This window comes from Balaenoptera physalus, assembly GCF_965194825.1.
Source record: "Balaenoptera physalus genome assembly, chromosome: 6".
Lineage (NCBI taxonomy): Eukaryota > Metazoa > Chordata > Mammalia > Artiodactyla > Balaenopteridae > Balaenoptera > Balaenoptera physalus.
This window is the reverse complement of record NC_138885.1, coordinates 121271342-121297303: the sequence shown is the minus strand read 5'-3', so window position 1 is coordinate 121297303 and position 25962 is coordinate 121271342.

Here is a 25962-nt window from a genome sequence, read left to right as displayed (position 1 = left end):
ACTACCCAAAGCAATCTGCAGATTCAATTCAATCCCTATCAAATTACCAATGGCATTTTTTACAGAACTAGAACAAAAAATCTTAAAATTTGTATGGAGACACAAAAGACCCCGAATATCCAAAACAGTCTTGAAGGGAAAAAACAGAGCTGGAGGAATCAGACTCCCTGACTTCAGACTACACTACAAAGCTACAGTAATCAAGACAATATGGTACTGGCACAAAAACAGAAACATAGATCAATGGAACAAGATAGAAAGCCCAGAGATAAACCCACGCACCCATGGTCAACTAATCTATGACAAAGGAGGCAAAGATATACAATGGAGAAAAGACAGTCTCTTCAATAAGTGGTGCTGGGAAAACTGGACAGCTACATGTAAAAGAATGAAATTAGAACACTCCCTAACACCATACACAAAAATAAACTCAAAATGGATTCAAGACCTAAATGTAAGACTGGACACTATAAAACTCTTAGAGGAAAACATAGGAAGAACACTCTTTGACATAAATCACAGCAAGATCTTTTTTGATCCACCTCCTAGAGAAATGGAAATAAAAACATAAGTAAACAAATGGGCTAATGAAACTTCAAAGCTTTTGTGCAGCAAAGGAAACCATAAACAAGATGAAAAGACAACCCTCAGAATGGGAGAAAATACTTGCAAACGAATCAACAGACAAAGGATTAATCTCCAAAATATATAAACAGCTCATGCAGCTCAATATTAACAAAACAAACAACCGAATCCAAAAATGGGCAGAAGACCTAAATAGACATTTGTCCGAAGAAGACATACAGATGGCCAAGAAGCACATGAAAAACTTCTCAACATCACTAATTATTAGAGAAATGCAAATCAAAAGTATAATGAGGTATCACCTCACACCAGTTAGAATGGACATCATCAGAAAATCTACAAACAACAAATGCTGGAGAGGGTGTGGAGAAAAGGGAACCCTCTTGCACTGTTGGTGGGAATGTAAGTTGATACAGCCACTATGGAGAACAGTATGGAGGTTACTTAAAAATCTAAAAATAGAATTATCATATGATCCAGCAATCCCACTACTGGGCATATACCCAGAGAAGACCATAATTCAAAAAGACACATGCACCCCTATGTTCCTAACAGCACTATTTACAATAGCCAGGACATGGAAGCAACCTAAATGCCCATCAACAGAAGAATGGATAAAGATGTGGTACATATATACAATGGAATATTACTTAGCCACAAAAAGGAACGAAATTGGGTCATTTGTAGAGACGTGGATGGATCTAGAGACTATCATACAGAGTGAAGTAAGTCAGAAAGAGAAAAACAAATATTGTATATTAACGCATATATGTGGAACCTAGAAAAATGGTACAGATGAACTGGTTTGCAGGGCGGAAATTGAGACACAGAAGTAGAGAACAAACATATGGACACCAAAGGGGGAAAGTGGTGGGGGGTGGGGGTGGTGTTGTGATGATTTGGGAGATTGGGATTGACATGTATACACTGATGTATATAAACTGGATGACTAATAAGAACCTGCTGTATAAAAAAATAAATAAAATTAAATATTTTTTAAAAACCTATTAAATCATAAAAAAAAAAAGAAACATGGAGGAATCTTAAATGCATAGTGTAAGTGAATGAAGCCAGTCTGAAAAGGCTACATATAGTGTTATTCTAATCATATGACATTATGGAAAAAGGTAAAACTATACAGATAATATAAAAATCAGTGGTCGTCATGGATTTTGTTGGGGGGGAAGAGGAGGGATGAAAAGGTGGAGCACAGGGTTTCTATGGTGGTGAAACTACTCTTTAAGATACCGTAATGGTGGATATAAATGTTATGCTTTAGTTAATAAATACTTACTAATATATCAATGTAGACATTAATTATAACATATGTACCACATTAATGCAAGATGTTAGCAATATAGGAAACTGGGGCAAGGGGTGGTTATGGGATTACTCCATACTATCTTCTCAATTCTTGTGTAGATCTGAAACTATTCTTAAAAAAAAAAAGTCTATTAATTTTTTTAAAAAGGAAATAGGAACTGAAAGAATAATCTGATTAAGGAACAATTATTTTTAGCCCCAACACAACTCCAACCTGACTGCTTACTGAAAAGTGGAATTCGGCCTAAAAATAGTTTGAATCAGCTCATGCAAGCCCACCTTAAAGGCTCCCAACCACCACAAAATAACTGCTAGGACACAGCAATGGTCCTAGACTGCTGGACCCATTGCCAAATGTGAGCCGCACTTATGAGCTGGTAACTGTACTGTAGTAGTTTTCCATGACTGTGTAACAAATTACTACAAGCTTAGTGACTGAAAACCCCCCACATTTACTGGGTTACGGTTTTCAGGGGTCAGGAACCCAGGCACGGCTTAGGTGGGTCGTCTGCTCAGGGTCGCACAGGTCACAATCAAGATGGCACTGGGCTATGTTTCACCTGGAGGCCTGACGTTGCAGAAGGCTGTCTCGAGTCTTACAGGGAAGCCCACCCCTCCTTGCCATGTGGCTTCCTCAACACGACAGCTTACTCCATCAGCCCAGCCAGGAGAACTCTGCAGTCTGCTAAGACGGAGTCACATAGCCCGATGGAATCACAGGTGTGACATTCCATCACCTTCGCATACTCTACTGGTTAGGAAAAAGTCCCGTGTCCCACACACGCTCAGGAAAGGGGAATGACACTGAAGTGTGGACACTAGGAGGTGGGGGCTCACTGGGTGTCCCTTAGGGTCTGTCCACCGTCTATGCCAACTGGAGGACTGCAAGAACAGGAACCAAAAACAAAACACACTGGAACACATAGCCTTGTGGAGAAGCTTCAGATCTGTGAAGAATAGTGTTCAGCCCACTGGATAAAGTTTTGACTGAATGGATGGTATTATCTGTCAGTGGGTACCCTCAGGCTTTACCAAAGCATAACGGATATTCAAAATATGCAGGTGTTTGCACTTCTAAGCTGAACCACAGGCTTGTTATGTTTATTTTTTTTATTGAAGGATAATAATAACATCAGACACGTTGTGTATCACCTCTTACGTGTCCAATATTGTTCTATGGTTCAATTAATCATTGTTTTTTTAAAAAAATTTACAAAAAATGCGTGGAAGCACAGAGCGGCTTCAGGGCTAGTAAGCGACAGAGCCAAGATTCAAACCGGGGAGGCCACTTTGTCTCTTCCTTATTTATAGACGATGTGAAATAATGAAGCAAAGGATGGGAGAAATTCTCTGCAAGGTCATAAAATTTGAAAAGAAAAAAAGTTATCAGAAAATTATTGTTTTATCACATCTAAAGTCCACTTTCCCCAGTACAACTCTTTACCATCTGGTTCATTTACAGATTTTAATGAATGCTACTAGATCAAATTTTAGAGTGCTATAGTCCATCTGCTATAACTGGGGCTATGGAAATAATAACTTTTACGTTCTGCTAGTCAATAACCAAGACTTATTGCTCAATTCCTATCTCTAATCTACAAGTCATAATCATTGATGTCTCCACGACAACAAATCTAATTTTAAAAAGTGAGATATTGGCAATACATACACAGATATGTATATAGTAAATTTCTGACACATGAATTTACTAAGCATGTGGTACTATAAGGTTTTGTACTAAATGTAGATGTGATGGAGGGAATAAAAATGAATATGGATTCTTTCTGCCCCCAAGGAGTTTACAGTCCAGTTGGAGAGGCAGGTGTATAATGAATATTAAAAAAGACAGAAGGAAATAAGCACTACTAATAGAGGAATAAGCAATATGGTGTGGGAGCACAGAGCAAGCAGGGATGGGTGTTTCAGAACTAGTCAGATGTCAAATTTACTCCCAGTCCTTACCTCACTGCAACACTCTCTATGATCTGAAAACATCAGCTTTTAAAAGTTCCATTGTCAATTTAGAGAACAAAGGAGAAAACACTAGAGAGGCCAAGAAAACCACTGGCAATTGCTGGAGCCACAGGGAGAAGGATCAGATACAGTATATGCCTTCCACTGGATTCGCTTGTTATTCATCTGTAAGGAAAATTCTTTGAAAGACCGACACCAAGAGACCTCCTTCTTCAAGCTGAAAACTGGGGAGAAAGTAGACCAGAATTTCAAGGGGAAAGAAAATTAGCCAGAGTTTGCAAAGTTCTGAATTTAGTATAATAAACCATAACAGGCTCAGACCACTGGGATAAATTGTATGCTGTGTTCCAACAGTAAGATCACTGTATTTATCTAAATTCAAAGAAATAATCAATTTCCGAACACTCTTGGTCACCCACAACTGCAGCAGGCATTTAGAGCAAGGCTTAAGGTGTATAAGAAACACATGGATATTGTTATAATGCAGATTCTGATTCGATAGATCTGGGGTTAGAAGATTACGAATTTCGAACAAGCTCCCAGGAGATGCTGCTGATTCATGGACCATACTTTGAGTAGCAAAGATTTAAAGAAAAACCTTCGGTATATTCTAAGTGCACAACCTGTTCACTGTAAACATGCAGCTGTAGCCCAGCTGACTTGCAGACTGAATGACTTCCGAATGGATTAGGAGGAAGAGAAGAATTTTGAAAGTAGGTCTTAATTGGCAACTTATCCTGAAGAAGACTACATTCTGTCTGCTCCACTGCATGACATAAAATACTCTTACATGATGTGAAACCTCCTTCAAGAAGTATCTATACATCTCTGCTAAGGTTTTCAGTGTATTTCACAGAATTACTTAGTTTTAATTCTATCTTTGTTCATAGGAACTTTTACAATGTCTTTAATATAAAAAAAATCCTAGTGTTTTATTTTAATTAGAGCAGATCCAGATTTTGAGGAATGTGAATCTTACAGAAAATTTGGGAAACTCTTTAAGAAAAAGGATATCAAACTGTAAATACAAAATTCAGTATGAAAGTGAATATATATTTAGAGAAAAAGGCTCAGGGCCACCTCAGACTCACTGGTCACAAGTAGATGACAGAGTGACAGAGACAGTGGCCTTAACCAGTTACAGTTAAATATCCTGCATGCACTTAACACTCCCAGGGCCTTGGATGAGGCCTCAAAGCTAAAACTTTAATTGCTTCACAGTAAATGTGTCTCTGGTTTTAATTCAACTCTTGATTAGCTGGAGTATGTCCATTAATGTTTTTTTCAAAATAGGCAAATTTGTAGCATAGTCATAAATATTTCATAAATCATAAAAATCATTTTAAAATAAATATTTAAATGAAATATTTAAGTAATTTAAAAAGAAAAATACTATTTAAAAGAAAAAACAGAAATACAAAGAAAATGTATCCAAAAAAATAATCATTCGTATTATCTTTTTTAAAGGTATTATTTTGCTTGTCACAGGCAGCCTCTGATTTAGAAATGGTTCTTCTCTGGGAAGCCAGCTCTTTAGAACTCAGGACAGTGCAACTGCTATATATTTAGTTTCTCAGGGCAGCCCTCGAGAAGTTTGTTTATTCCACAATATGTATTCCATAAACATATAGAATGCAAACTCTACATTAACAACTTGCTATTATCACAATATACGAGAATTCCTCTACTCTGGGATGTCCAGAATGTTTCTAACAGAATCCATGGCTTCCAGGTCCCCAGAGACCTCCCAGGGCCTCACGTCCACTGGAAAGAGGGCATTGCAACCCCTCCAGCCCCAGGTCAGTGTCAGCAGCAACTCCAGATTAAGGCAGGGAAGAAAACAGGGTAAAGAGTAAGGGGGTGAGTGAGGACTTCCTACACTTGCCTCAGTCCAAGCTCAACTCTCTAGAAGTCCTTCTCTTCCTTAAGAAAGTCCCAGAATGCAGTCTGTCTCTTTCTCCTGGTCATGTGCTACTTCCAGCCTGGTCCCTCTTCCTTCGATGACCAGTGGGAGACATGACATATTATCCCAGCCCCTTTCTTTTCCTCACATTCCCAGCATAACAGCAGTCTTTGCAATTTTTAATCATGGCTGTGATGGTACTTGCAAAGGAAAAGGATTGTAATGGAAAGGTTCTTTTTTGTGCACAGAGGTCCTGGGTAGGGTATATTACAAAGAATGAGGGTTTTCTCACTGTTTGAAAAAAAAAAAAAAATGCAGTCTCAGTCTTAGCTACTTCAGGTATATAATCATAGAAGTCAAAGCCAGATGCTAGGAGGGGCAAGGATAGGGGTCTACAATATGAGCAGAAGGGATGAACTGATGGGTTGAGACTGGGAAAGCTACCAAGGGTACCAAGCATGGGGGCAAGGTAGTGATAACAAAGGAGAGACGGCAGGGCCCCCTTCCTCTCATTCCTCACCTCCAACCAGTTCTACCAGCCAGACACTTCCCTAGATCCTTGTGGACCAGCATGGGGAAGAAGCATAGGGAGGACGGGAGGACAAGAGCAGGGCTGCAGGCAGCCCTGCAGGGTGTCAGCAACAGAGATTAGAAACCCAGAACAGCCAAAGCAGTAGCAATAGAGAAGAAAGAGTTTTGTGCAACTACCTGATTAAGGAGGATCGATCTCACCAAGGGCTGGTCCAACATCAAGAACGGAATTGGCAGCTGTATAGAAAGTCACATCAGACAGGGTTGGAGCCAACAAGTTGGGGGAATTGACTCCTGCTCCTTGAGGTTCAGAATGCCTGCATAAAGATTTCTTTTTCCCAGTGAAGTACAATACCTTTGAAATCTTTATCTTCTTTCCTGACTCTATCCCCCTGTGCTTGGAACAAAAACATTCCTGACTTCCACAAACACAGTTACCCAGCTAAAGAAAGTTCTAGACTATGGATCAGCCTCAAATCTGAGGAGAACTTTGCCAGGAAGGACAGTGTCCAAACAGCCTTTGTCTACCAAGCAATTTTAAAGAGCCCAAGTAGGAAGCCCAGAGAAAGGGCAATCCTGACAGGCTCTAGAATCCACACCACCACCCCCACGATCCAACACTTTTGTTTAATTTCCTATGTACTCTCTCCTCACTCAGGGGAAAGCAATTTCTCAATTCTTATTAAAACATAAACTTGATGTATTTCCCAGAACTGTAGTTGTGTCAATTAAATTCTCCTTTATTACAGGCTACTTGTTTGTGTAGCCCATAAGTCACATACTCTAGGACCCATGGTAGAGACTCCTAGGACCCTCAAGGGACCAGAACCAACAGACATTCACAAATTAGTCACAATCTCTTTATGAAGAGCAGCAATGATGTACAGTGTTTTCCTTGTCCACTGTCATCTTCTTTGGCTGCCACCATGTTTCCAGCACACCACACATAGGCATGTAACACAAGAACAAGTTTCCAAGACCCAAGGCTCTTTGGGTTTCATGACGGGGACGAATATTTTTTTTTATTTTTGGCCTTTCCACCTCTGCACACTGACCCTACACAACCATGTAAATTGATAGGCTGGCTTGTTATCCCCATCTGTCTATGTACATAATCAAGTATAGTCTTTATATCCTCAGGTGACACCAGCCTGGGTAAAAATAAGGTTAGTATTTGTCTAACTCTGCTTTGACCTATTAAAACAGGCCCTCCAGTCTCTTCATCCCTCAAAACTTTTCTGAGAGTACTTGATATATTAAGTACTTATATAGTATAAGATATATTATACGTGATATCAAAGAGAGCCCACTCTACTAGAACTTGGAATCTACACTTTTCCTCCTCCAGTTCCATCTTCCTGCACTAATATCCCCCAACAAACTCTCCAGACCCATAATGTACAATGAAAGTGCCACCTCACTCCAGGAATACTGGAAAGGACCACAGTGCCAAAGCCATGCCTTAGTGTCATGTCACCTACGCCAGTGATGTCTTGACACCATTTTGCAATAACACTGGAATTTAATCTGATAGGCTGGGGACTTTCCTAAGAAGGTGACATTGTTGCCCTTGCTCCTGATACCAGCACTGTGGTCCTGAGTTCCTCCAGTGCCAAAGTCACCAGTACCATAGGTACCATAGTAAACATGGTATTCAAGAGGCTGGCTGTGCCCTCTAACCCCTTTCCCCACTTTGGTAGCACTCATGATTACATCAAAGGACTCCAAGCAGTACTCCCCCAGGCTCCCCAGGTCTCAAGTTCCTTCTGTTTCTCCCACATTTATCTCTTTTTGCAGGTCTCAAGCACAGATTCATGGCAAGAAGCATCCTGAAGACAGTTTGAACTAGAGACGCAATGATAAGTTAGGAGTATGGGATTAACAGATACAAACTACTGTACGTAAAATAGATAAGCAACAAGGACGTACTGTGTAGCATAGGGAACAGTATTCGATATCTTATAATAACCTATAATGGAAAATAATCTGGAAAAAAGTAAGTATATATAATATATTTATATAACTGAATCACTTTTCTGTACACCTGAAACTAACACAATATTGTAAGTCAACTATACTTCAATAAAAACATGTTTTTAAGTCACAATCATTCATTTGTTCATCTAACACTTATTAAGAACCTGTTGGCTGCCTGGCCCAGTTCCAGGGCTGGACTCACAACTGAGCTTGTAAAATGGTGGGAACTCAGGTAAACAATGAAAGCAGTGTGAAAAGTGTTAGGATGAGGGAGGACCAGATTCATGGGAGAGCCCAGCACAGTGGCTAAGTGCAGGTTTTGCAGGCAGACCCACTAAGAGTTCATTCTGGTCCCATCACTCACTCACTATGTGGCCCAGGTAATTTATTTAATCTTACTGTATCTCATTGTCCTCATCTGAAAAATTCTATCAAGCAGGAGCTGTTAGAAGTACTTAATCAGGTAAAATTTCATAGAAATTAATACTTAGTTTTCAACTTTGTTAAGTGACTTCAGCTAATCTGTGTTACTTAGAAATGCGTACCGTTTGAACTGCCATTTTAAACATATTAACAAGTAATTATTATTAGTGTGTCATTTGCAAAATTTGTATGATTATTTTTAGTTTCTGTAAATCATGAAAACAAAGTATTATAAAATAAGCATAAAAATCATGACCTTATTTGAAAAGTGATTATAATTCAGAAAAGTAATTATCTTAAAAAAATGATGCCTGCCATTCAGGAAAGCTTAATACAAAGAGTATCCAACATCATCCCTGTGTTACTTCTATGACAAAAGTGGACCTGATGGGTCTGAGATGGTGGGTGGAGAATAATTCAACCTGATCTTTTTGTTTTGTGTATATCAACATACCTGTTTGATTGTCTGCTTTTTTTGGCTGTCCAGACAGCTGTGTACTATTCGGGAGACCTAAGAGTTCTATGATGTAAAAGTAATTACAACTCCTATGACTATAGAAATCCATGTTTTACAGCAACTCATTTACTCCACACCAATGATTTATTGCATTTGTATGTGTGCACATATAAGTTTGCCATGACAAGATGATGCTTAGCAATTAATTTGCCAACATAGTTTTATGTAATGTAATCCAGCCGTACTAAATGCACCGCATTCAATAAAAGAAAGTACTTAAATAGAACTCCATTCTGAAAGGCCCTTTGGTGTTATGGTGAAACATCAGGAAACCAAAGCAGAAATGTGAAGCAGGAAGTCGAAATCTCAAACAGTGCTACAAATCCCAAAGAGGCAGCCTGTTTGAGCTGTGAAAACTTCCCACCCCAAACTGAAGTGTTCTTGCATTACATAAAACTGAATGGTCTCCTGGGAACCTGAAGAGAAAGAAATGAGCGAAATTTCTGATCTTTCAGATGGTCTGCAAATTCGCACATGAAATATAAGAGGAGATGGCTTGGGCTGGAGACATTTGAAGTTCTGGGAGTCTTTCTGTTTTGAGCCTCAGTTCTCAGAAATGACATCATTGCTGGTATAACCTACCTTTATGTGGGGAGCTGGCAGTTAGCACCTCAGCTCATGAGTGAAATTGTTTTTGTTTAGTTTGTTTGGAAAGCAAAACTGATGCACTTTTTGTCTTTCAAAATAATATTAGTGATATGCTCTCTTGAGTGGAACATCACAGAACAGACCATTTTTCTCCCTTTAATTAATTGCTGCTGAATTTTTTATTACTTAGATAAGTTCTTTTTTAAATGACATTTAAGATTGAAAATAATCACAGCACTGTCTGTACATGGAACAAACAGTTGCAGTTCTGGCAATCTAAAAAAGTTCTGCCTGAAAATCTCGTGGTGAAAAAACCTCCAGATAAAGATAGACAAATTCTCCCTGCTTTTTCCCATGCCTGAACACCACAGTCCCTACATACCTCATCCCGCCCTCTGCACACCTGTCCTCTTTCTACAAGAAAGAGCAGCATGTGTGGAAGGTGATCTGCTGTCTCTTCAACGATTTAGTTCCTATTCTACAAGGGTTGTCCAGAGGTTAATAACCTACGCAAATTAGTTTGGGGAAAAGCAACAGATTGCACGTCCCTGTTAATGTCACTGCATATCTCCTAGAGAAGTTTTCCGTGATTTATGTCTCTCCTCTGACCTTATTCACTTCTCTTGTCTTCTGCTGATTTTCATTCCTTCATATGTTGATCTGAAAATATCTGTTTTCTCTATTCATTGCCTCCAAATCACTCTGCACACTCTTCAGAAGGCCACCTGCCCAGTATCCTCTCTATAACGCCAACCAAGATACATCAACCCTTTCATTACATCGTGCTACTGTTGCAGAAATTTAAAATCTGGAAAGTAGGTAGATAGTTACATTCAATCCCTTCAAAAATGCTTTGGTAATCAGAAAACAACAAATAATAGGCAAACGTGTTTACTTTGAGACTTACAAATATTAAAAGAGCATCATTTTCAAGATGTTGGTGACTTTCCTTCCAGTCTTTTTTTTCTAAAAGAGGTGGATAGACAAATCACTTTGTCAAGTTCCAACACTAATCAAATATAGTCCCAAACAATGAACAAGAATTGCAACAATTCTACAATACATCTGGAAGAATTTTGTATACTTAAAATATTCAGTCTTTCCACTTAGAAATATGTGTCTAGGTTTAAAAAAATTTCTAAGCATTTAAAAAACTTTTTTCTTGTGATTGGAATCTGATCTTTCCATGTTCTAGACTAGTTATGTTTGGTGCATTGGAAAGCTTTTATTTTTTATACACTATGAATTTCTTACTAAACTCTCCAGTCCCAACAGCTTTCAGTCAAGCCCACATTTTTGCAAGATGAGAACAAGAATCTTTCGTGGGGACCAAAAAAAAAAAAATGCAACAGAAGACAGAGGCAAAGGAAATGTAATGTCAGAGATGGTTGGAGAGCTTCCTTGGTCTGTGTGTGCATAGATAGAGGAAAAGAAAAGTTGAATAATATTTTTGACTCTCTGTTTCTGCATGTCTTCCATTGCATATTTACATTTTGAGTGTGTGTCAGATAACAAGTTCTCAATTAATGCTTGTTAAAGGAATAAAGACAAACTACAAAGTAGAATTGGAATAAATGAGAAAAATTATCCATATCGTACGCATGAAAGCACTAGTTTTAAATTTACAGAAAAGAGTGATGAAGGGGAAGATATTTCCATAAAAGGCAAAGGAATGCTCAACTGATCAAACTAGGGCACTAATTCATGAATTCTGTCTGGTGCAGTTGACAGAATTGGGATTTTAGGTGGTGACATACTTCAATTCAGGACTCAAAGGCAAGATAGATTCACATTTTGAATCAAGTTCAACTCAAACAAATCTGCCAAAAATATGTGTTCTGGACTGGTGGTTACTAGGAAACAGGGTAAAGCTCTTCAACATGGCCACAGCAGCCATGGGGCATGTACTGAGTGTCACCTAGATCATAGCTCACCCTCTTTCTCTTATGCATAGGACTAATCGAACTGGCCTTTCTTAGATAGTTAAAACTGGTAATTTGTTAACATAAAATGATATTCCTCTATGTGAAGGTTACTACTTAAATGGCAATACGATCATTTTCAAGTGTTTTAAAATAATAAACAAACGTGGAGTGAAAAGATGTGATTATTATAATCAATCAGGAATTAATTAAGTCACTCTGTTCTGCTCCTGCTACAGAAGGCTGCAGCCCAACGCAGTGAAGAGAGTTCCTACTAAACCCTCGGCCAGTAATCCTTCTAAATATCTAGGATAATGAAGAGCCATGAAAAAGTGAAAACCTCTCAAAATTCAACCAAAGCATTTTGTTCCCTTGGGAAAAATTCCTAATTCTTAGGTTCATTAAGACTGTTCAGTTGTGGGCAGTGTGTGTGTGTGTGTGTGTGTGTGTGTGTGTGTGTATATGTTTTACAAGCTTAAAGAAAAATCCCCATGAACAAATTAATTTGTGCATTAATCTGTGTAGGAAGCTTTCTTTATCTGATAAAAGAATGGAGGAAAAAAAGACATCATATTGACTTAAAAGTTTTGACTAATTTCTAATGGTGCCTGAGGAGTTTCCACTATGCCTTCCAATCCGCAAAGGATTTGTGATTCTTTTCAGTGTGCCTGAGATTACACAGACAAATTACTTAAGAGCCCAAGGAGATTATCTCTAATTGGCATAAAAAGGATAAGGCATTAAAAACAAAACTCTCTGGAACTCTGACAGTGTTTGGTGCCCAAAGGGTAAGGCAGCTCCGGATGCAGAAACACTGTGGAAATAAACACATCAGCTATGGTAGAAGGTGGCCTTTTGAGGTCTTACTTAGATTTGAAGAGATTTACTTATCTTGCACTGTTTCACAGAGCAGTGTCGTACTTGCTGAATGAGGGCAAATGACAAGACTCACCTCGGCAGCTCCTCGTCTTGAGGCTTGCCTTTGTTATAGCTGATTAATTCTCATTGTTTATGAGATACAAATACCAACGCTCACTAAAAGTCAATATGAAATATTTGCTGTTTGACTGATGCAGAAATCAGAGACCGAGGGCATTTTGGGGAGCAGTGGAAGGAGCAGGGAGGTTAAGTTCACCCTTAGCAGATAGGCAGGAATAAGTAGCGGTAAATTTCACCAGGTATTTAGTTAATGATAACAATCACGAGACAGTGATCAGGTGGGATTAGGTGATGGGCAGGTATCAAATTCCCTACTTTGGATGGATTTTTAATCCTATGGCCAAAATAATACAGATTTATCATTAAGCTGAATAAAAATGACATGGAAAAGGCAATAGAAAAATCCTAGGACAAAAATCAACAAAGTTGGGTAAGCAATTAAAGATCATTCAAACCAATCCTTTCATTTTGTAGTTGAGGAAACTAAGGCCAAAAAAGATTAAGCGTCTTGCCTGTGGCTACAAAGATGGCCAGATAGTCTGGCCCGGAACTGAGATCTTACGTTCTTACCAGTATACCAGACTGCTTTACAGGATATATTGTCAAATAATGAAGAAACACATGAGTGTATGAGTTCAGGAGAGAGAGAAATGATTATGTAACACAGTAGGGTCAAAAAGTTTTGCTGAATAAGTAAGTTTAAAAAAACAAAAAAGGAAGCAATAAACAAAAACGACAAAATCCAGGCCTTGAAGGAGAGAGACAGTTTCAAAGAGCAGAAATGAAGGGAGTGGGCTGGGGGAAGAGCATGAGCACAGGCTTAGATGGGGCAACAGAGCCATGAACAGAGTGGAGACTAAGGGAGCTGAGCTGAAGAGACCTCATGTGAGGGCAGTGAATTAGACAGATACAGTATTTTCCCTCTTAAATCCCCCCAGTACAAACTTTGGTTTTGGAATTCTGTCCGGGCCTTAAAACAACAATTTCCAATCAGTCCAGTCCCCCTGTTAGCCTCTAAACACCCACGTTCTTTCCTAAGCCCTTGCCTTTACTCATGCTGATCCTTGCAGGACACCTCCTACCTGACTTTCAAGGTCAGATGGAAAGTCTGCTTCCTTTAGAATGTCCTCAATGCTTGGGCTCATGTAAAGCTCTGGTTTCTGAACTCTGTTGAGTACTGGCTGAAATACTCATGTGATTACGTAGATTGTAAGCTTTGAAGAGAGAGGTATCATAACTCACAAAAACAGTAGGCATGTCATGGGCCCTGAATAATTGCTTATTGACCAAATAATGAATGGAAATCATTCTCCCAATGGATTGCGCACCTGTAACCAAGTCCTGGTCACTTATCCACAGGTCTTCACCTGAGCTGCAAAATGATGATAGTGATGATAATAATGATGATGATGAGGGTCATGGTGGTGATGGTGATGGTGATGTGGTAACACCGATGATGGTAATGGTGATGATGAGGATGATGGTGATGGTGGTGATGGTGATGATGATGATGGTGGTGATGGCCCTGATGGTGCTGGTGGTGGTGATGATGATGAGGGTCATGGTGATGATAATGGTGATGTGGAGGTGACGATGATGATAATGGTGTTGATGAGGATGATGGTGGCGGTGGTTCTGGATGGTGATGATGATGTGGGTTATTATGCTGATGATGGTGATGATGATGATAACATTAATAACAATAACAGCTAACATTGCTTGAGTTCCATATGCCATACACCCTTCAAAGCACCAATACGTTACTTATTTAACACTTATACTCAAATGAGATATGTACTCTTATTATCACCGTTTTACAGTAGAAGAAAATTAGGCACCAAACACTGATGATATAAAAAGCCAAAAACATTTTTATGCAAAAAGTTTCCTTTCATGACTGTAGCACATAGACTGATTTGTAGTGTAAATAGATTTGGATTTTCATAAGATAATTGGGGTTAAATATTCCTTTCCTTATTTAAACAATTATTCCATACTTACATTGTTCCTTCCACATGAAAGTAGGCAGGATACTTAAACATTTTAACAGCCTGTAAGATAAGGATATCAGCCTTCTGTCAGCCTACAGATGCTTGACTATCATCTCCGTGTGGCAGGCATTCTATCAGATTATCACTCGGTCTCATCCCTCACCACCCACCCCTGCTCCCACATAAGAAGAGTGATGTGTCTAATTGGATCTGAGCATGCGTGACTTGGCGCCTTCCTCTTCATTTTCCTAACCTAGTGCTTGCAAGCTGGACACATTTTGCTCAGCTCCTCCAGCCCCTCATTTTAACAGAGTGGTCCCAGTTGATGAGCTAAGGGAGAGCCCACAGTGAGAGCGCTGCTTGTGACTGGGTGGGGAAACCTGTCTAATTTTGAAGTTCAGTATGAAGTAGCACACTGTTGCCACATCTACTCCAACCAAGATTTCAACAGCACTACTGCAGGGGAAACTGACATTTGGGTCGCTATGTGCCTGCCTCCTTGTCTAGCTCTCTATGGTTCTGAAATCGTGGAAGACTGGGGCTATTTACTGGGCTCTCAAAATCTGCACCGTAAACCAGAAGATGTTTCTACATAAAAGAGAATTTGCAATAAGAATGCGAATTTACATTTACATTCAAAGCTTTAATTCTTTGTTTAACATACACTTTTATTTTTATTTTTTTATATTTATTTTTGGCTGTGTTGGGTCTTCGTTTCTGTGCGAGGGCTTTCTCTAGCTGTGGCAAGTGGGGGCCACTCTTCATCGCGGTGCGCGGGCCTCTATCGCGGCCTCTCTTGTTGAGGAGCACAGGCTCCAGACGCGCAGGCTCAGTAGTTGTGGCTCACGGGCCCAGTTGCTCCGCGGCACGTGGGATCTTTCCAGACCAGGGCGTGAACCCGCGTCCCCTGCATTAGCAGGCAGATTCTCAACCACTGCGCCACCAGGGAAGCCCCTAACATACACTTTTGTTCGGCAATATTTTATTTAATCTTTGCACCTCTCAAGAATGAGACTACCATTGAATCTATGACATTAAATGCTTTCATAAAAATTATATCATTGAGGAAATTGTCTGGACTCTCTGGCAACACATCCGCTCCTGTTTGTACCACTTTCTTTTCTAGGAAGATGCATGTACTGTTAAGAAGATGAAACAAAGTAAACACTTTGCAGCAGCATGAAATGACAAACCTGGCACTAAAAATAGAAAGACTCTTTTTCCCCTAAGGAGGAAATAATGCCATTCTTAAATGTTTCTATATTAAGAATCTATCATATTCTTTGCTTCCTATTAGAATCTATTACAATATTACGTACTATAATATCCTATGTCAACCATACCTATATCTCCACATTTGGGGGGGAATTTATTTTATTTTATTTTTATGAAGAATGATAACCCTATTTCTTTCATTTAAGAGAGACATTAGCAAAATGCAACAATGTTATGTTTGGGGATTCTTTTAAGATTTTTAAGCCCCAGACTGGCAAGAACAAAGAATCGCTTTGCTAACTAATGTATTAAATATGTTGTCTATTTATATAGTAATTGTTTGATGGAAAATTCATTTCTTTTGTTCCTTCTTATCTTTTCTTTCCTCTTGTCCATGCAGTGTATTTATGAATTATGCATGTGAACATAATTAAAAGTAACAATTGGTGAATTGTACTCCATGGACATTGTTCCATGTTTCAAGTCTTATTTAGACTGAACCAAATTTATGCAAAGAGAAGAGCTTATAATTAAATTCATAGCCATCCTTCCTGAGAAGGTTTCCTTTATGTAAAATGCATTGGTTGCTAGAGGCTGTTTTTCTGACCAAAAGCATTGTATAACATCTTTTTAAAAAAATCAGTAGACAATTTAGCAGCAGTCCCCACCCCTTCCTACAAATGAAGATTTCCTATAACTGGTTGTCCATCGTCCTTTATCTTTGACAGCTTGGTGAGTCTGCAGACCACGGAGAACTGTTAAGCATCAGCTTCTACAGTGGTTCTGTTACTTGCAAACTAGGAATAGATACAATATGGCAAATGGTGGAATGAAATCAATTCCTAAAATGTTGTCCTTTGATTATTCTCAGGGGCTCTCATAGTAATTTTTCATCTTTTGTTTGCTTGTTTGTTTTTATGTTTTAAGTACAAGAATCCTGGAAAAGGAAAAAGCTGAGACTCTTAGAAAGATATTGCTCTATCCACAGGGATATTTATTCTTTAAGGGGAAAAAAAAAGATTAAACATTAGTCCAGCTCCAAACTTCTTTCTTCCCAATTCACACTTCTCAAAGCATTTGTTCTTTAGGAAAATACTTTTTATTAAGTGATTCTATTTTTTAAGCTATGATCCCAACCCCCATCGCGGTGTACACTTACAGAGAATCATCTGCACTCCATCATCTATTATAGTTTGGAATATTCTGTTCAGGGCCTGTTCCCCATATTTTACTAGCATATACCTGTATAGTCTTTCTTTTTCTTGACCTGGGTCATTCCTAGCAATCTCTTTCTCTGCACTTATTATTTTCCTGAAACAAAAAGCTCTTCTGTAAAGATACCACTTGATGATTTAGTAGTAAGGAATTGACTATTTCCCTTCACTGTCAACAATCATTTCTGATTCTAAGTCAATTTCTCTGCAATCTGACAATATCAAGGGATGGATAGACCTGAAGAAACTTCGGATTTGCTCTTAGACTCAGGAAAGAATGTGATGCACAATTATTGCAGCCTGGCCTGTATTTTTAAAAATGTAGTTTCATATTCTCTCCTCTTCCTTCCTTGGCTCTTCTTTTCTCCTGTGATTTGAAAAATGTCATGTTTAAAAGCTTTGGCTGGTCCACAGTGTCACCCGCTTGATCCATCCTCATCTTCTCAGCTCATCTTTCTCTCTATTAAAAATAAGATATTTATATTTCTAGATGAAATGGGAGAAACCTAGGCCTGATAAATGACTTCCTGTTGTCATTATTGCCGGGCAGTGTATTATTGGATGGAGTTCAGCCGTGATCCAGTGTTACTGCCTTCTGTTATGCTGACTGCAAACAATCACTCATAACCACATACTGTAAAGTTTATTTTTAAGAATTAAACTGTTAATTAAAGAGAAGAATAATGAAGACAAGAAGCACGCATAGAAAGGTGGTGACAGATGTCACCAGCTGAAGGTGTTGAAGTCTATCGAGAAGATACATGGATTCCCTTAAATTGTCCCATATCTCTGAATAGTTGAGTGAAGTCAATTATTATAGATCTTGGGGAAAGAAGCAGTTGTTTGAAATCAGCACTGCCCTTATTTACTACAGAACCCCCTTGGCGATAGGGCAGGCAACCCATTCCCAAACCTGCCAAAGAATTTCCCACCAGAGCATGGAGTGTGGCCATATTGTGACCCTTTGAGATGCCCCCAACAGTTCAGGAAATGACCTTAGGAGATACCCAGACATGGTATTATGCACTTTGAATCACATACAGAGGAAAGCATTATTTTTATTTTCAGCCTTTCTTCCTATATCTAAGGGTAAGTCTCAGCTGGTCTGAGTATTTCTTTAACACTACACATCATGCACTCATCTTCCTTTTTAACAAACAGAGAGAACACCCTGAACCTCTACCACTACCTGGATAGAATTTAGGAATATCAGTTTACATTTTATTTGTTATTGCAATTACCTGCTATTTCTTGGAAGCAAAACTGGCATTTCATTTATGGTGGTCGTATGAAGTTTCTTTTTTAAAGTGAACTAGCTTAAGTTAAAAAAAAGTAAGTGAATTTAAGTAGAATATTATGTAAGTAGTAACAGACATGATACTCAGATAGGATAAAATAATTATTAAGCCCTCAAGAAAAAATTGTCTGATGTTTGAAGGACTCTTTTTAGGGTGTTTTTTAATACTTGTTATTAACTAAGCACATCAGTTTCCTTTATCCTAAAAAAAAAAAAAAGTGTCCAGCAAAATTAAGTAAAAAAGGACTTAACAATATTTGACTCCCTCCCTTATATACATTCCATTTAAAGTAACTCACTCTGAAACTTACAAAAATAAGTGTATTTTGGCTGGAAATGGAAGGTCAAAAGCCAGAGGTTTATTTTAAGCTCACTGGACACTTGATGGAGAGATGTATGAAACTGTCTGATAGAGAACTACAGCCTGATAGATGTCTGTTCTTTTGCTTTGAAAGACCCTGATGTGATAACAGGATTTCCTATTTCCTTACAAAGGCGTCTCCCTCACTAGGCTCTCCAGCCTCTAAGACCTCGGAGGTCATGTTCACCACCTTATCTCCAGGGACTGATCCAGTGTCTAGCCTATAGCTGGCATGAGTAAGTAGTGAATGAGCGAATGAATGAATGAATGAACAAATGAACTTAAGGTCTTCATATAGGAACCCAGCCTGTGAGATCTGATAAGAGGAAAGAAATGAGTACCTCCTCTTCCAGAAAACAGTAACGAAACTACTGAAGTCAACAGTTTGGTTTTTTCCCCCCACTGTTAACCTTAAAAGTGAAGGTCACAATCAATGCAGTTCAGCCGTCCGCTTTATAATCCATGCACGAGTTTTGTTCATCTCTCTGTGAAGCTGAAAAGATTATAATGAAAATGCCTAAAGAAACAAAGGGAGGGACCACTGTAAATAGTTTTCTCTGACAACTAGTATCAGCATTTTCTCGTAGCCTTGCATTTTTTCCCACTAAAATGACAAATGTATTACAATGAATAGATGAGATCTTTCTGTCTGGATATGGCATAAAAATAAAACAATACTGTACTGATTTTTCTGTCTGAGTATTGTCCTCTTCGCGCAATTGCTGAACACTGGCAGAGCTGTTAACACCATTGATGGGAAACAAAAGCAAAACTTGCGAGAGATTCTACAGCCAGGGGCTTGTGAATGTCTGGGATTTACAGCGCAGCTTGATGCCACCGTCAGACCCTCCTGGCTTCAGTATCCTGCCAGCTACCACGGGGGCTTTTTTCTCTTCATGAAAGTGCACCTTTTCCTCAAGGTCACACATTTATAGTTTCCTAAAGAGATTCCTACTGGTCATGGGACTCCTTTCAGTTTGAGGAGCCTCCTGGGTGCTTTGAAGCATGGCTTCTTGAAAGCCGACCTGGAGCCCCACGGAATGGAGTTAGAGTAGAGAGACATGGACTGTTCGGAATTGAAAGGACCCCCACCCAGCATCCCACCGTGGAGTCTCTTCTACCTTCCTTACAGAACCTATCAATCTACTACTGAAAAGTTGTCACCAGCTTTCAGGAAAACATCAACCTTCATCAAAGTTTTATGCATGTTTAAACACAACCTAAGCAGGCATGAGGTCCCTGAAAATAGATCTCTATCATACAGCACTCTGGTTAGAGAGCAAGCTTAAAATATGCCCTGACCCGTGCCCTTGATTTGGGTTTTTGTTTTTTGCTTTTTTAAAAAATTTTATTTATTTATTTATGGCTGTGTTGGGTCTTCGTTTCTGTGCGAGGGCTTTCTCTAGTTGCGGCAAGTGGGGGCCACTCCTCATCGCGGTGCGCGGGCCTCTCACTATCGCGGCCTCTCTTGTTGCGGAGCACAGGCTCCAGACGCGCAGGCTCAGTAGTTGTGGCTCACGGGCCTAGTTGCTCCGCGACATGTGGGATCCTCCCAGACCGGGGCTCGAACCCGTGTCCCCTGCATTGTCAGGCAGACTCTCAACCACTACGCCACCAGGGAAGCCCTAGATTTGGGTTTTTAATACGAGCACAGTAACTTCTCTCGTTCTGGAAGTGATCGGCAAGGTTCCAATCATCCCTTGCTGCTCCACAAACCACTGGCAGGAGGGAGCTTCATTTCCTGATGAATCCTTCAAGCCGACCCCGGAGGGCCTACCAGGTCAAGTGACCCAAGGCCAAGTTCTCTCAGTACTCCGCATCCATAATCAGTCACATCACGGAAGAGGACAGTACACCCTTGCTCCGTAGATGATTTGAGGACATGCTTCGGTCATCTTTCTCCTGTGTTTCCTTAGTCTCCTGTTTTATACCTTTTGGCCCATGGTGCAAGGAGATCACAAATGAAGATCTGTGATGCCTTTTTGAAGGAGCCAGAGTAAGAAAGAGGACTCTCACAGGCACCGTGAATTGAACTGAAGGTGAACTTGAATAGGAAGGGAGGAGGGCACAATCTTTAAAAGAATGGCATAGCCATCAAGGACACAACATAAACTGGTTAGAAACAACCAGGTTCAAGATGGCCATTGATTGACTTGCACTAGAACTTGAGCCTCAGTATACACTCCTTATATTATATTAGCATCTAAATGACACACCCATGGGCACCATGACAGATCCAAGGCCAACCAAAAAAGGCCAAAAAGTGGGTGGTGGCCCGATTCCTGGAAATCTCCGCCCCTTCCCCAAAACAGTTGTAATGATCCTCCCACGTGTTAGCCTATGAAATTACCCACCCTTATAAAAACTGACAACCCCGTACCCTGGTGCCTCTCTTGCCTTCTGAGATAGCCCACGCTCTGTCTGTGGAGGGTGTTTCTCCCTGAAAAAGTTTCACTTTACTATGGCTCGCTCTTGAATTCTGCACAAAGCCCAGAACCCACACTGGGTGGCCGTCCCAAGGACTTCCCTGAGACCTGGTATATGACCATCTTCTTGCACCCCACTTTCTTTCCTGCAACAAACTGGCTGAAACACCCATGGGACATGACCCAACAAAGCAAGGATCCCAATTCCAGAGGCAGCATAGTGTCCTGAGAACACAGACATTGGTGTCAAATAGATTTAGATTTGGGTCCAAGGTTTCCCACCTTAGCTAAACAACATAATTTGACTAAACCTCTCTTTTCTCACTTGCAAGTGGGAGGAAGGGATACGTTTCAGGAGGAAGGGACATGATGAGCACAAAGTATCTTGTATATAAACACCAACTGTGTTCAGAGTACTGAATTAGTCTTTAATCTGTGAGAAAGAGTATTTTCTTGAAGAGGTACATTTTGTCTGACTCTGTTTTCAAAACTTATTCTGCTTGATTCTGCCTTTAGAATTTAAGTTTCCAGCTGTTCAATTAATTCCAGTAGAATTAAATTTCATTTTAATTGCTATGTTGCCAGATACTAGAACATTACTTAACATGTTGTGGTATCTCGATAAATAGCTGTTGGTAGATCTAGTTCATCCTCAAAATTTGAGCCATGGTAAGAACACAAACATTATTCTTTCTTCTAGAATCAGCTCTTTAATTATACTCTCTCGGAATGCCTCAGGCTCACATTTAAGGTCACTTATCCTTTTCAGGTTCTGACCAGTATCCCCAACTGGACTGCAGTCTCTTGACAGCAGGAATGTCTCATGTTTCCTTAGATATCTCCTAGCTCAGCACATCACACATAGCCAGTATATATTAACACTGATGCCAGCAAGGGCTTCTTGTGAGTAACTACTGTGGCCTCGGTGGAAACCTCCTCCAAGTCTTATTTTTGCCAAAGCACCTGGTTTTTCTTATCTGCCATTAATCACAGCCCATATGTTTTCATTCTAATCTCTCTATATAGTGGCTACTATAATTTATGAAATTTCCAGCTCAGTCAATAAACACACGCCCCCCCATAAAACTAAAATGGACTTTCTCATTAGTATTCCTTTACAAAGGCAAATAAGAAGCTACTTTTTACCCTCTCTTTAGTTTTTAGAGCAACTAGCAGTGTTTTTATTTTTGGCAAGATGTATCAATCATCCTCAACACTCCTGAAGAAACAATAGGTCCTCTGAAAACTTAGCTTTGATCCTTCTGACTGCATTGGGAGGCCAATAGAATGGCTGTTTAAAGTGTACATTCTCCCATCATTTATCTTTCTCCTAATGTTGCAGAGTAAAGCTGTGATGATCAATCAATTAGAGATGAATCCACCTATTTCCCTCTGACGGAATATGAGGAAATAGCAGTGAGCATGCATCAAATATTGACTGTAGAGATAAGAACTGTGTTCTGTGGGGAAAAATACTTTTTCAATATTAAGCTCATGACGTATTTAGGACATCTATTTTATCATTATTTGGCTGTACAAATCCCTTTCCAAAACATGCTCAGAATATCAAGAAATCATTTTGTGCATTTATCACATAAGTATATCTGAATAATCTATTCATGCCCATTTTCCCACAGCTTTTGAGACAGTCTCTCATGTGGAGAAGCCAGCATTTCTAACATCTTTCTTCCCACAGAGATGAATATAAAGTCAGATGAATCTTGTCAGAAACTCCTTAGTTTTCTTCCCCACTTTTTCCTTCCTACCCTAGCCCCTTTCAACTCTAATTCAGGGGAAAACACTGACATTCCTCGAGGACATGTGGAAGACACACAGTAAGAACATCTCCTTGGATGGAAAACTCTGTTGGATAGAGCAAAGGGGCAATTATTCTCATCTTCCTTAAGAAGTCTTCTGTCTCCTCTCCTGTGGCTAGAATAGAAAAACTTCTGCTGTATTTCACTTCAGTATAGGATATGTTCAACACAAAAGCCAAGTAGGACTGGGACAAAATAAGAAGTGAGAAGGTCCCACTAAATTAGGTCTTTGAAGTCAATATCAGGCAGCTGGCAAACTCTTTCCAAGAGTCAAAAGCTCAGAGTTAATAGTGATTATATTCAAACAAAAATCTGTAGAGAACTTCTACTTCCAGACAAAATGGAATAACAGGGACTAAATTTACCTTCCCACCCAAAACAACCAAGAAAACTGAACAAAATATATGAAACAATGGTTTTCAAGACATTGAGGATTAGTCAAGGAAGGATAGTGATCCCCTAGAAACAGGACGTAAATGAGATGAGCCCTCTGATTGGCCCTGCTTACTGTCTTGAAGAGTTTCCAGGCTGTAGTGCAGAAAAGAATGTGGGTGGAGCCCAGCAGACTGCATTGAGGAAACAGAGCTGAGAGTCTGGGGAGACCAAGGCAGCCAGAATTCACATGTGACGTACTGGAGAGGAGAGAGTCGCAGAGACAAAACTCTGGAGATCTGCAGAGGACTCCCCTTGAGTATTCAGAAAAGTAATGATCAGTGTATGTATGTGAACAGCTACCCAAGGCTAGGGGAAGAACCACTTGAAATAATTAGAAGTAACAGTGCCTTGTGTGCTCATAAAGTGTGGGAACAGAGTCTGGTCCTACCAGCCATACTGTAAACCTCATAATTCATAGAACTTTGGGTAGAGTACCCAGAAGTCTTTTGCCTCATTAGTGGGGAATAATTAGCCCTAGGCTAAATAATACACTGGTAACACCTAAGAAGTCTAAAAAGCAAGACTTGAAAGGATCAAACTGTTACCAACTAACTTAATGGTGCCCCACAACAAAGTTCAAAAATAATTATAGGTATAAGAAAACGTCTAGCACCCAATAGAGTAAAAGTCACAATATCATCATCCAATAAAAAAAAATACCAGGTATGCAAAGAAGCAGAATATAAGACCCATGATAGGAGAAAAATCATTCAATCAAAACAAACTCAAAATTTATGTGGATGTTAGAATTAGCAGACAAGGACATTGAAACAGCTGTCATGGACTTCCCTGGTGGTCCAGTGGTTAAGAATCTGCCTGCCAATGCAGGGGACATGGGTTCGAGCCCTGGTCTGGAAAGATCCCACATGCTGCAGAGCAGCTGGGCCCGTGAGCCACAACTACTGAGCCTGCGCATCTGGAGCCTGTGCTCCGCAACAAGAGAGGCCGCGACAGTGAGGGGCCCGCGCGCCGCGATGAAGAGTGGCCCCCGCTTGCCGCAGCTGGAGAAAGCCCTCGCACAGAAACGAAGACCCAACACAGCCATAAATAAATAAATAAATAAATAAATAAATTAACAAAAAAAACCCCCCAAACCCTATGATAAACCAGAATGGAAAAGAGCCTTAAAAAAAAAGAGAGTCTAAAGTATGGACTTTCATAATAGTGACATGCCCATGTAGATTCATCGATTATAACAAATGTACCACTCTGGTGTGGGATAGTGATAACAGGGGAAGCTGTGCATGTATGGGGGAAAAGGGTATATGAGAACTCTCTGCACTTTCCACTCAATTTTGCTATGAATCTAAAACTGCTCTAAAAATATATATTATTTTAAAAATGCTTTAAGAGTGAGTCATATTTTCATTGAGCAAGTGGGAGATAGCAGGAAGTCAGAATGAGGAATCCTGTTTGTATCACTTAAGGATCCTCCAGAGAAACAGAGCCAATAGGAGGATGAATATATATATATATACACACACATATATATACACACATACATATATGGATATATATTTTTATATTTATATATTTATATTTATTTTATTATATGGAATTGGTTTATCAATTACAGAGTCTGAAAACTTCCAATATCTGCAGTCAGCAAGCTGGAGACCCAGGAGAGCTGATATATAGTTCCTGACCAAGTCCAGAGACCTGAGAATCAGGAGAACCAGTGGTATAAATTCTAGTCCAAAAGCTTGCAGGCTCAACACCAAAACACCACTGTTTCAGTCCAAATCTGAACACTAGAAAAGACCAATGTCCCAGCTCATACAGTCAGGTTAGAGGAGCTCCCTTTTACTCAGCCTGTTTGTTCCACTTAGGTCTTCAATTGATTGCATGAGGCCTACTATCATTAGGGAGGGCAAAATGCCTTACTCAGTCTACTGATTCAAATGCTAATCTCATTCAGAAACAGCCTCACAAACACACCCAGAATAATGTTTGTCCAAATGTCTGGACATTAAGTGGCCCAGGCAAATTGACACATAAAATTAACCATCACACTGTCCTTCAGTAATCTCCCTTTCCCATGTCAAGGCCCTAAGAAATCTACATGTATAGAAGACAAGATTAGGGAAATGTACACCCTGTGACTTTGGGGTCTTAGTTGAGCTCTAAACCCAATGCTGAGAATCAAGGCAGGAGAATCCTTCTGCCTGGGCTAGAGGCAGGCTTAAGACCAAGGAATAAGCTGAATCACTTTCTCTGCCCTTTCTCAGTAACACCACCTTTCAACAACTTAGTTTCTCATCTCATTACACCCAACACACAGCAGCCCTCCTCTCTTTGAATTTGTCCTATTTTTATAGGTTTTATAAACACACAGCAATTATGAACTGTAATGTCTGTCACTGATCAGTGGGAACTCATTGATACTATTGGATTTACTAGAAGGTCAAAATGAAAAAAGTCCATTACAAATGCATAATAATATACACTAGGAGTTATAAATTTGAACAGAGTAGGGTCAGGAGAGAGCCCACTAAATGTTATTTAAGGTCCCACCCTTCTCTCT